The 11691-nt window shown below is 36.9% G+C and overlaps 1 protein-coding gene across 2 annotated transcripts in view; it reads right to left on the bottom strand.

Annotated features, from left to right (window-relative positions):
* Positions 1–10478: 10478 nt before the first annotated feature.
* Positions 10479–11691, bottom strand: part of LOC100927717 (sulfotransferase family cytosolic 1B member 1-like) — a 35005-nt gene continuing 33792 nt past the window's right edge. For both annotated transcript variants that reach the window (XM_031941903.1, XM_031941904.1), the window contains one exon: positions 10479–10675. The gene's annotated coding sequence lies outside the window, so the exon portion shown is untranslated. The remainder of the gene's footprint in view (positions 10676–11691) is intronic.

Raw genomic sequence — 11691 nt, 5'->3', positions numbered from 1 at the left:
TACTTCCTACAATTCAGAATGCTGGGAGAAATATCAACAATTTCCTATATGCAGATGATACCATTCTACTGGCAGAAAGTGAAGAATTTAAAAGCTTTTTGATGAAGGTAAAAGAGGAGAATGTAAAGTCTTGAAGTTGTGAGAAGTGGATGGGCATTTTGGTTTCTACAATTATGAAAATCAAGTTTGAGAAATGAAACTTAAACTGGAAAATTGAAACCCACAAGGACATAAAAGAATAATAAAGGGTGAAATTTTATCTTCCCCCAAAAGAATGTAAGCTCCTTGGGGGCAGGGACAATTGTAATAATAAAAGGTGGTAGCCTGAGATTTAAAAAGAATCTCTTGTTCTTTGCCCTTAGCCCTCTGATAATTTCTCCCTTCTAAAAGGTAAGTACCTTGGGAGCAGGGACTGGCCGTGTAATGGAGGAAAGAGATTCGTATTATATAATTTCTGTAACTTCCAATTAATGGAGAATTAGGGGAGGGATTTGTATTTTAGTATAGGAAAAATGTTGCCTTTGGAGTTTCAAAGGTGTGTCTACTCACCTAGGTTTCCATTCTTGCAAGGATGTAGAACAAATTTTTCCACATTCGTCAGTGAGTCAGTGAAGTTTTGGGTAAAATGTTTTATCCCGGGCTTTGCCCAGCTTTGGGGCTCAGGTCCTGCTTGTCCTCTCATAGACTGTTCAAAATCAGGACCATGTTGGTAAGTAAGGTCACTGATGAGTCCGGGAATCAGAAAAGTTCTGCAGCAGCCAGGCAAACTCTGCACAGACCAAAGCTAAGAGCCTGGACAATCTAATATTATCTTTGGTAGCAGGGATCTTACAGGGTCTGAGTGTCAGACAGGTCAGTAAGATGGGGGATTTAATGGCATCAAGGAATGGGAACTCCTGGGACCTGCCTCTCACATAGTTCTGGAAGAGAAGGGGATGTTAGGAAATCTAGAATTGAGTAAATATCACTGGGGTATGGAGGATACACTGGGATGTGGGAAGGATCTGTACAAGAGAAATTTAGAAGAAACTCCAGTAAAGAAATTAAGAAGTGGGGTTCCAGAAGTGAAGTTCTTCTCCAGGAAGTAGGGAAGGAACAACTCTGTACTAGACAGAAGAGCAATTTAAAAGTTTGTATTTGTGTATATGTGAGTGTGTTTTGTCTTCCATATTTATCTAGTCAGCTGAGTTACAAAAAATGTGTCCATTTTAGGATTTTAAAAAGCTTGTAAGGTATCTTGATGCAAACTAACCTGAATTTTTCTTAAGCTTTCAAGTTTCTCTTCCTAGAGCAGGCTAAAAATGAGCAGGGCCATTGTGTGTGGACTGATGTTCAGTCCAATCTCTCCAAAGAACAGTAGGCTCCCCCAAAATTTCAAACTCTGGAGTCAGCCTCAATTTCTCTTCAGATGTTCCCCAACCCCCCAAAGTCCCCAAATTCTTCGCAGGGAAGTCTGGATTCTGTAAAAAGAGTGTGGTCTATCTCCACATGGTTTGGAGAAATCTAGAAAATGTATTTTACACTTTAAAATCTTTCTCCATTACCAGTACAGCAGTTCATATACAGAAGAATGCAAAGTTTGGGGGGGTGGGGGTGCGGAGATAGGAGCCATTGCCATTTTGCTCCCAGGGGCCTGTGCTTCCATCTCAGGTCTCAAATAGTTTACTGCCACTTTGGAGATTTCAGTCAATCTAGGAGAATGGAGTTTTTGAGTGGAAAGAGGAGTTTTCTCCCAAAAATATGATCTAAATTACTGCGTGTTTAAATTTAAATGATATATCACAGAATTACTTTTAAATGATGCATTTGGGAATAAGATTTTAGAAAAATGTGTGCATTAATATTGTAGTATTGTTACTAAAAGTTTAAATCTGTATTTGATTTGATTTTAAGTAAAAAAAAAAATGGTTATTTTAAAATAAATCTCTCTTTGGTAACTTTACCTAAAGAGGTCACATATTTCCTAATTAGATGCAAGGAACTTCTAAGAGAAGTTTGTTAGATTTCTGGTTAACTGCAAATGCTCTGAAAATGGTCATTTCAAAATCCATTCAGCAAATTTTAATATTCATTAAGTGCATCATGATCTCATTGCTTAATGAATATGATAGTAAATGTGATTCATCGCTTTCTTGAAGTATGTAGAACAGGATTTCAACCTGACAGTGCTACATCTAGTTTTGGCTGTGTTCATTGAAATGGAAGCTCTTGGGACTATAACTGATACTGTTTTGAGTTTTGAATTTGGGAATGAGTATCTGAAGGAAGTTAGTAAGTCACCATTTGAGAGAAATACCAGTTACTCAAAAAGCGTTGTATAGAACAAACCATCCCTCCGGATCAGCAAAAGACATGTCTTTGTTTAAATTTGAATTTATTAGGTTTCCCTGTTTCCCACTGATCTAGCACCTGTTTTCCCAGCCAGTGCCAGATTGTTTTAATGATTGATGCTTCCTAATATGGTTAAAAAAAAAAAGCTTTTGCACTTAGAATATAAGGCAACATTTTCAACAAATAAGAATGAGCCAACAAGGAGGGGGGAGGGTTAATATTGTGTCAGAGAACATATATATTGCTTATGATGCTTACGCTCAGGGCCTCACTTTTACCTCTTGTATGGTGGGAGTGAGAGATTTCTGAAATTTATTGGGTGGGTTATGTACCACATAGAAAACTGAAACTCAAGAGGACATCAAGGAATAACCAAAGGTGAAGGTTTATCTTCTCCCAAAAGAATGTAAACTCCTTGGGGGCAGGGACTGACTTTTGTAATCTGGGGTGGGAGCCTAAAATTTGAAAGGAATCTTTTGTTCTTTGCCTTTGGCCCTCCTCTTGTTAGCTTCCCCCTTCTAGAATATAAACTCCTTCGGTGCAGGGACTGGCTATGTAATGAGGGGTGGAGATTCATGTTCTGTAACTTCTGTAACATCCAGTTAATGAGGAATCAGGGGAAGGACTTGTGTTTCAGGATAGGAAATAAAATGTTGCCTTTGGAGTTTCAAAGGTGTGTGTATCTATTTGCCTGGGCACCCATTCTTGCAAGAATGTAAAATAAATCTTTCCTTTATTCACAGGTGAGTCAGTGGAGTTCTTGGTAAGATATTTGGTTTCTTATACCATCAAAACCATCAAAATCTTGGCAACTGGTCCTATCAATTCCTGGAAAATAAAGGGAGAAGAAACGTAAAAAGTGTCAGATTTTATATTATTGAGTCCAAAGATCACTGTAGAGGATGACTACAGCTATAAAATTAAAAAAATACTTGCTCCTTGAAAGGAAAGCTATGACAAATCTGGGTAGCAGACTAAAAAACAGAGACATCACCTTGCAAACAAAGCTGTATTGTCAAAGCTATGGTTTTTCTAGTAGCAAATATGATTATAAGTGAAAACACAAAGGTGAGTGCTGCAGAATTGTGGTAGTGGAAAAGACAGCAAGCAATTTAATCAATCAGTACTCAAAAAAAATTAATTCAGGCTCTTCCTTGGAGGAAAAAGGAGAGAAAAGCTCTCAAATTTTTATCTATATCAAAAGCTTTTTATAAATACACCTTCAACTGGCCTCTCCTAATCTATCCCACCCCTTCCACAGTACAGATTTGACCATGTCTACTCCCCTGTCCAAAAAACCCTAGTGATTCTTTAATGCCTCCAGGATCAAACATAACCTCCATCCTTTCTTATAGTGCTATTGACGTCATTATTACATGACGATATCTTTATATCCATTCTCCATTGTCTGCCCTTTCCCCCCATCTTTTGTACTTGTTCTCTCTCTTCTGTCTGTCTCTTTCTCTATCTGTCTGTGTTTGTCTCTGTCTCTGTTTCTCTGTCTCTTTCTTTCTCTGTCTGTCTCTTTGTCTCTATTTTTTTCTTTTTCTCTCTCCCTCCTGCCTTAGGCCATCTAGACCTTGTCCAGGGCTATTAAAAGATCTCAACTGGATCAGGTACCACGTAGGCAATTCTCTCCTTCCCTTTCCCAAGGCTGCCACATTCTAATTCTCCTCTCCAGCCTGGAAACTGACCCTTTACCTCTCTCCATCCTGACTCCTATTGGAGGGATCCAGAACTTAGGTTCCACTTTGACTCTCAGACCCTTTTTCTTCTTTTTTAAAAAGGGGTGGGCTGCATGCTTTCCTAATTGTTACCTTGCAGAGCATATACCGCCTGCTGAATCCTCCTATCTTTTCAGGGCTACTTTGTGTTACAGAATAAGATTTTACATATCCTTTTTTCTTAAATTCTTTTAAATTTGATCTCTCCCCAAATCTAGGGTGGATATCAAAAGTATGATTGTCTTTCCCCTCATCCTCTATGACTAATTCTTAGTGGTCACTTTCCTAAAGTTCTCATCATAACCATATGTTGTATAATTGTAACTTGGAATGGTCCAGTACTTAGCCCACAGTACCTGTCACATAGTAGGTGCTTAAGAAATATTTATTGACTGACTGAAGGACACATGACCACTTTATCTGGTGTACTTCCTCCTTAATGGTGAGAACAAAGGCCAGAAAAGTAGTTCTTACATTTGGTTCCTCCAAACTCAAAAGGATGAATTGTCATTAAACCAAGCCAGTAAATTATTAACTATTTTGCTTTTGGCAAAGCTCCAGTAGATGTCCTGTTAATTGAGCTCTTTCCCCATGATTATATCATTCCAATTGTGCCAGATTTAGGATCTCTCTCCCTAGATTCCTCATCTATTTATTCCTCCTTTCCAAGCAACTGCCATGTACTCCAATGATAATATCACATTTATTTCTGTATTCATTGAGTTAAACTAAGCACTTTCCCTTCTCTTATCTTTGGATTCCTAATGAGTTCATTTTCTTATTATGTAACACTACTCACTAACCTTAACCCCTTCATACATGTAAACTTTTTTCATGTTCCTTTTGAATAAAGTACCCCCTTTTAGAACCAAAATCTAGTTGTGGATTTTATTCTACCAAGTCTTAATTATAAAAGTGGGATTGTATTTGCTCTCTTGACTCAGGATCTCTGGATCCTTTCTTGGATTTTTTTCTCCTGTGAATGACTAGTTTTCCCTAGTGCCATTTGTTTTCCTACTTTTCTTATTGATTGTCATTATTAGATTGGTGGATATTTTGCAGCATTTTATCCCTTTTTTTTCTCCTAATCTAAATAACCTTTGGAAGAATGTGGTGGGACATCCTTATATTTCCAGCTACTGGAATGTACGGTAATGATATTATAATTAGCATAGGTTCATCCAAGGACAGTGAAGAAGCAGAGTTGCACAGGTGCTGTCTCAGGGGAAAATTTATTGAGGTTTGCAGTCCAATGTCCTGGTCCGTATCCTGTTGGTGCTACTTTTTATTGGTTGATTTCTGTGTTATGTTTTGTGATAGCCATCACATGGTTACCTGGTGATGTGGTTCCAGAACATACTGGACTGCTCATTTTCCTCCTGAGATCCATGATTAATGATTTCTGTGAGCTCAGGGCTGGCAGGGGCGAGTTTGGACTGTGGGCAGCAATCAGAATCCCATTATTGATGAGTCTTTGAGAGTCAGAGAATGGTGAAAACAAACTTTAAAAAAAAGCCTTTTTGATTAGATTTGCATGATTCCAAACCAATGTCTCCTACAAAATTAAACCAGTTGTTTTAAGTTGTGCTCCTTCTCTCTCCAAAAGTCTTGTCTTTTAAATTGTGTTCCAGAAATCCTAAATCCATTCTCAGATACCATCTTTGTATATGTCACTTGGCCATGTAAGAAATACAGTCTGATATTCTAACACCCTACATTTCAGAACAGTTGCCTGTCTACATTGGCAGAGCTAGTCTCCTCAATCACAATTCCAGTGAAATCACAAGTTCAGATTAAAAAAAAAGTGTAGTTAGCAGGTGGTAATTCACATGCCAAGTTGTCAATCATCTGCTTGAGCCAGAAGATATATTAAGTTTGCTCATATTCTCACTCTAATATGGATAGAATTTTGTGTCATGAACCTTCGACAGTCTGGTTGAGCCTAAAGTCCCCTTCTCAGAAAAATATTTTTAAATGCATGAAATAAAACACAAAGGAAACCAATGAGAATGAAATGCACTTAGCAAAACAATTTTTTAAAAGTTCATGGAGCCCAAGATAAGAACTCTGCACCAGATATTATAGATTCACAATTTAGCAGGCTTGTAATAGTTGAATCCTATCTCTCACTTTGCTCAACTGTTCTAAATTGGATCTAAGCTCCCATGTGAGCCAAATTTCATTTCCCTGTCTGTCTCTGTCTTTCTTTGCTTCTCGGTCTCCACTCCCTCCCTCCCACTTTTCATGCTCCCACTTGGAGTGTCTGCTTGCAGTGGCAAGTTTTCCTCCATTCTCTTGCTCTTTGTGTTTCATGTGCTCAGCTTAGGTATTTTGCACCCAGGGATCCCACCCTAAAGATCAAGATTGACAGATCTCTGGATAGTGTGTCTGAAATTCCCTTGGGGCTTAGGGGAAAAAAAACCCCCAACAAAATACTATCCCCAATGACAGACATTTTACCATCTTGGTCCATAGCCAAGCCTTTTGGCTCCCAAAAGTAAGTCACAAAAGTGAATATAAAAAGAAAAACTAAACAAAATCCTAACAAATAATGATCTGATGTTTACACAATTTGGTAATCCCTGAAAGGTTCAGGTTTCTATTTCTGAGTTATTATTACCCTAGAAATTTCAGGACCAGCTTTCCATGGTAATTGGATGCATATTCTCAATGTGCAGCTTTATCCAAAGATTATAAGGATTAATTTCTATGTTGTTCTCACAGGTAAAGAAATAAATGGCATGTTGTCTCACACCTTCATTTCTGTTCTTGTATCTGAAAATTCCTCTTCTTATTTCAGTTTTATTTGAAATGAATCATATCCCAGGGATTTAAAATACTGATTCCACCCTCTGTGTCTCCCTCCTTCCCCTATGCTCTTGTACTAAATACAGGCCATAAAGAAAGTTCTGATTTGGATTAGCAATCTTACATTTGCTTCTTGTTGTCCAGTCATTTTTCAGTCATTTTATGACCCCATTTCGGGTTTTTTTTGGTCAAAGGTATTAGAGTGATTTGCCATTTCCTTCTCCTACTCATTTTATAGATGAGGAAACTGAGGCAAACAGGCTTAAGTGACTTGCCCAGTCTGAGGCAAGTAGTGTCTGAGGCAAGATTCAAATTCAGTTCTTTCTGACATGAGACTATGAGCTCCTTGCAAGTAGGGGTTATTCTTTTATTTGTTTTATTTTTGCCTTTGACCTCCAGTACGTTGTACAGTATATAATAAACACTTAGAAAAGCTTGTTGACTGACTTTAAGGCAAGTACTTTCTCTACTGTGCTGTGTCTCTGTTGTTTGTAGCTTTGAAAACCTGGGTAAATATTGTCCCTATTTTATAGATGAGTGACCTGAGGACTTAACATTTAAATAATACACCTTAAAATCACACAGTCACAAAATGACAAAACAGGCTTCATCCCATGACTTCCAACTCCTAGTTTTATACCTTTTCAAACATACAGTTTTTGACCTCTGCCCTTGAGTAGCCCCTGAAGCAGATGCTCAAGGATCTGAAAGACAAGGGTGATGCTCCATATCTCTCAGAATCAAAGAATTACAGAACTTCAGAATTGAAATAGACTTTTATCAGCCAATTAAGCTAATCCATACCTAAAAATACATCCATCAGAACCTACCATTTCCTTAGCTATCTCATTCCCACTTTGGGACCACTTTCATTGTCCTGATGTTTTTGTAAACATCAAGTCAAATTTCCCTCTATGCGTCTTCCTAGCTCTACCCTCTGGAGCCAAAAAGAAAAAGTTTAGTCCCTTCTCTATGTACCAGTCCTTTGTAATGTCTAAGACAGCTTGTCATGTACTCTCTGAATATTCTCTTTCCCTCATATTATCTTTGTTAAAATTTCATCAACATTAGTTTTTCAAGGCTTTATTAAAATGGTTGCCCTCTTTAGGTAATACATCCCTTTTGTCAACTTTGCATCAAGACAATACCTTAGATAAGGTCTGAACAGGGCAGTCTTTACAACTACCTCTCTGTTCCTTTCTGTAAATTGTGTCCCTCTGAATGCACTCTTAAAATTTTTTTTGTCTGCTATATTCCACTACTTTCTTATAGTGGGATTGCAGCCCACTGAAGTACCCAGATCATTTTCCTTTTTCATGTTTGTTGATGTTTCTCTCATTCTGAATTGACTTTTTAAGTTGTTGTTGTTGTGCCCATATTACAGATGAGGAAACTAATGGAAAAAAGGGTTAAATGACTTATCCATTATAACCCAGCTAATAAGTGTCTGAGACCAAATTTGAATTCATACATTTTCCTGACTCCAGGCCTGACACTCTGTGCATTATAGTGCCATCTAGCTGTCCTTATTCCTCTTGAATTTCACTTCATTCTATATAGCAGGGCTTCTTAAATTTTTTTCTATTCTTCCTTCAGTCCTTTTCTCCTGAGAAATTTTAACATGACCCTGCGTGCATAGGTCTATAAAATAGGTATGCAAATCAAACATTTACTGATAATAAATCAAAGAAATTTGTTGTAAAAAAATTCCTTGGTATACATATAATTTTATCATTTATTAAAGATGAAAGCAAATTTACATACTAATGAGATAGATGAGCTTGTTTATTTTTACATAAAGAATTAAATAAAAATTTTGCCATTTTTTACAGTTAGCATTTATTTTGCCAAATTTTTCATAACCTTCACATTGTTACATGACCCTACATGGAATTCAGACCCACAGTTTAAGAAGCTTTACAATATGGCACAGCACTAGCATGATAAACGTGGAAATATGTTTAGAAGAATTGCACATGTTTAACCTATATTGAATTACTTGCTATCTAAGTGAGGTGGGGAGGTGGGGAGGGAGAGGGAGAAATATGAAACACAAGATTTTGCAAGTGTAAATGTTGAAAACTATCTTTGTATGTATGTTGAAAAATAAAAAGCTATTACAAAACAAAATAAATAAATAAATATAGCACAACATTCTAGTCCTTCAAACTCTTTTCCAGTCTCCATTCTTACTTAGGGTGTTAAGTTAGCCTTCCTAACTTTGGAGAGATTTATTACCTGCTCTTCTTTTCCTCCAATAAGCAAGCTTTATCCGTTGTTAAGCCTCTATAAAGAACAACAAATAATGACCTTATGTTTATATAACTTGGCTTCCCCAGAGGTTTCAGATTTCTAATCTTGAATTATCCCTCAGCCAACAGAGGGAAGGGGAAGGGAACTACTATTTATATTAAGTGCTACTATATTTCAGGGACTGTTAATTCCTTTACTGATATCTCATTTTATCCTCACAGAAACCCTGGAAAGCAGGTGCTCTTATCTCCATTTTATTTTAGAAATGAGGGAACTGTGGCAAACATAAGATAAGTGACTTGTTCAAGGTCACCTAGCTTGTGTTTTAGAATGATTGAACTCAGGTCTTCTTGACTCCCTAAGGGCAGATAGGCGGCTCAGTGGGTAGAGTGCCAGGTCTGGAGTCAGGAAGACTCATCTTACTGAGTTAAAATCTGGTCTCAGACACTTACAAGCTGTGTAACTAAGCAAGTCACTTAACCCAATTGGAGAAGGAAATGGTAAATTATGCATTTTTGCTAAGAAAACCCAAATGGGGTCATGAAGAGTGGACACCACTGAAATGACTGAACAACTTTCTACTTTAGATTTAGGACTTTCTTCACAGTCCCATCTAACTGCCTCAGGGTGGCCAAGGAATCTGAAATTGTTGGATATTAAAAAGCCTTTACAATCACATTCTTTTTAATCTTAGGTTTGCATGGTGTCCAGTATACAGTAGAGTTTGATAAATGTTATGTTTGAGGAAAAACAAGGAAGTGAGTGAACTGGAGAATGTGTAGAGATGAAGACATGTAAGAAAACTGGAAGGGTAGAAAGGGTCTAAATTATGAAGAGCTTTAAATGTTCAACAGAAGAGGTTATATTTTGTCTGCAAGGCAACAGAGAATCACAGAAGTTTATTGAGTAGGGGGATTTACAAGAACAGACTTAAGCTATAACTTTGGCAGTTGAGTGAAGATGGTTGGATTAGGTAAGGACTCTAGTAGGGAGATACCATTTAATATTTTAATTTTTCCCCGTTTACATTTAAAACGATTTTTTACATTTGTTTTTAAAACTTTGAGTTCTAGATTTTCTTCCTTATTCCTGCTCCTAACCCCCATTAGGAAAGCACATATGAAGTTATGCAAAACATTTCCACAAAAGTCATGTTATGAAAGAAAACATATATTTTACTCCCCCCAAAAATCCCTCAAGAAAAATAAGATTAAAAAAAGAGAGAGTATGCTTCAATCTGTATTCAGACACAATCAGTTCTTTCTCTGGATATGGATATGATTTTTTTCATCATAAGTCCTTCAGAGTAGTTGTGGATCATTGTATTGTGGAGAATAGCAAAGTCATTCACAGACTTTCCTATTACTTTGTACACAATATATTTCACTTTGCTTGATTCATGCAGGAATTTTCAGTTGTTTTTCTGAGCATCCTCTCATCATTCCCCATTGGATAATAATACTCTATCATAATCACATCCCACAATTTATTCAGCCAACTGATGAGCATCCCCATGAAGAGACTATTGCAATTGTCCAGTCAAGAGGTGATGGTCTGACCTAGGGTGAGAGACCAGGTATGAGAGATATTGTCAAGCTAGAAAGGAAAACACCCGACAACAAGATAGTTATGCTGACTTGTAGTTCAGGAGACAAGGAAGGGCTGGATATTAAATCTGTGCATCATCTATATAGAGACTGAACCCTGGTACCTGATGAAATAGTTTCAATTTATCTCTTAAAAACTTGTTTTAGAAAAAGAAACTCAGTCTGAAAGGAATGTCATGAGTGAATTTCTGGAAGCTGAAGATTTTCAAATCTCTAGGAATGAGAAGTAAGCAGCTATTAGATCAGCTCTGGGATAGCTGAGGTTTAAAGGAAGAATCTTGGATCTCATCCAGGATTATTTAGATCAACTCATGGCAATGCAAAGCTAGGACACAAAGCTAGGTATTGTTAATCCAGACATAAAAATGAAAATAGGCCTTTCTTTCAAGGAGTTTATATTTTCCTTCTGAGAACCTATGCAAATAATAACAAATATAGATATAAGAGCAAGACATATAATAATTGTACATGTATAAGACAATTCAACATATACATATTTGTGGTTAAGTCAAGTTGTTTTATCTTAACTTTTCATGACCCCATTTTGGGATTTTCTTGGCAAAGATTTTGGAGTGATTTTACCATTTTCTTCTCCAGCTCATTTTACAGATGAGGAAACTGAGACAAACAGTGTTCAATAACTTGTCCAGGGTCACACAGTTAATAAGCATCTGAGACCAGATTTAAACTTAGATTCTCCTTATTCTAGGACCAGTACTGTATCACTGTATCACCTCTCTTAAAAAATTAGGGGAATTAAGAAAGATGTTATGTAGGAACTTGAACTAAACTTTGTTAGGTGTGAAAATTAATTCATTTGAACCCTATTCTATTCCAATCAGTATTCCAAACAATTAATATCAGTTTGATATTTTACTTGAATCATATAGGGAAAAACAGGTTCTTATACTTTAGTGTAATGTTCACCACTTCTTTACCAAGTCATAAGGCTCACTTTTACAGTATCT

This window comes from Sarcophilus harrisii, chromosome 6 (assembly GCF_902635505.1).
Source record: "Sarcophilus harrisii chromosome 6, mSarHar1.11, whole genome shotgun sequence".
NCBI lineage: Eukaryota > Metazoa > Chordata > Mammalia > Dasyuromorphia > Dasyuridae > Sarcophilus > Sarcophilus harrisii.
This window is presented reverse-complemented; position numbering and strand designations above follow the sequence as displayed.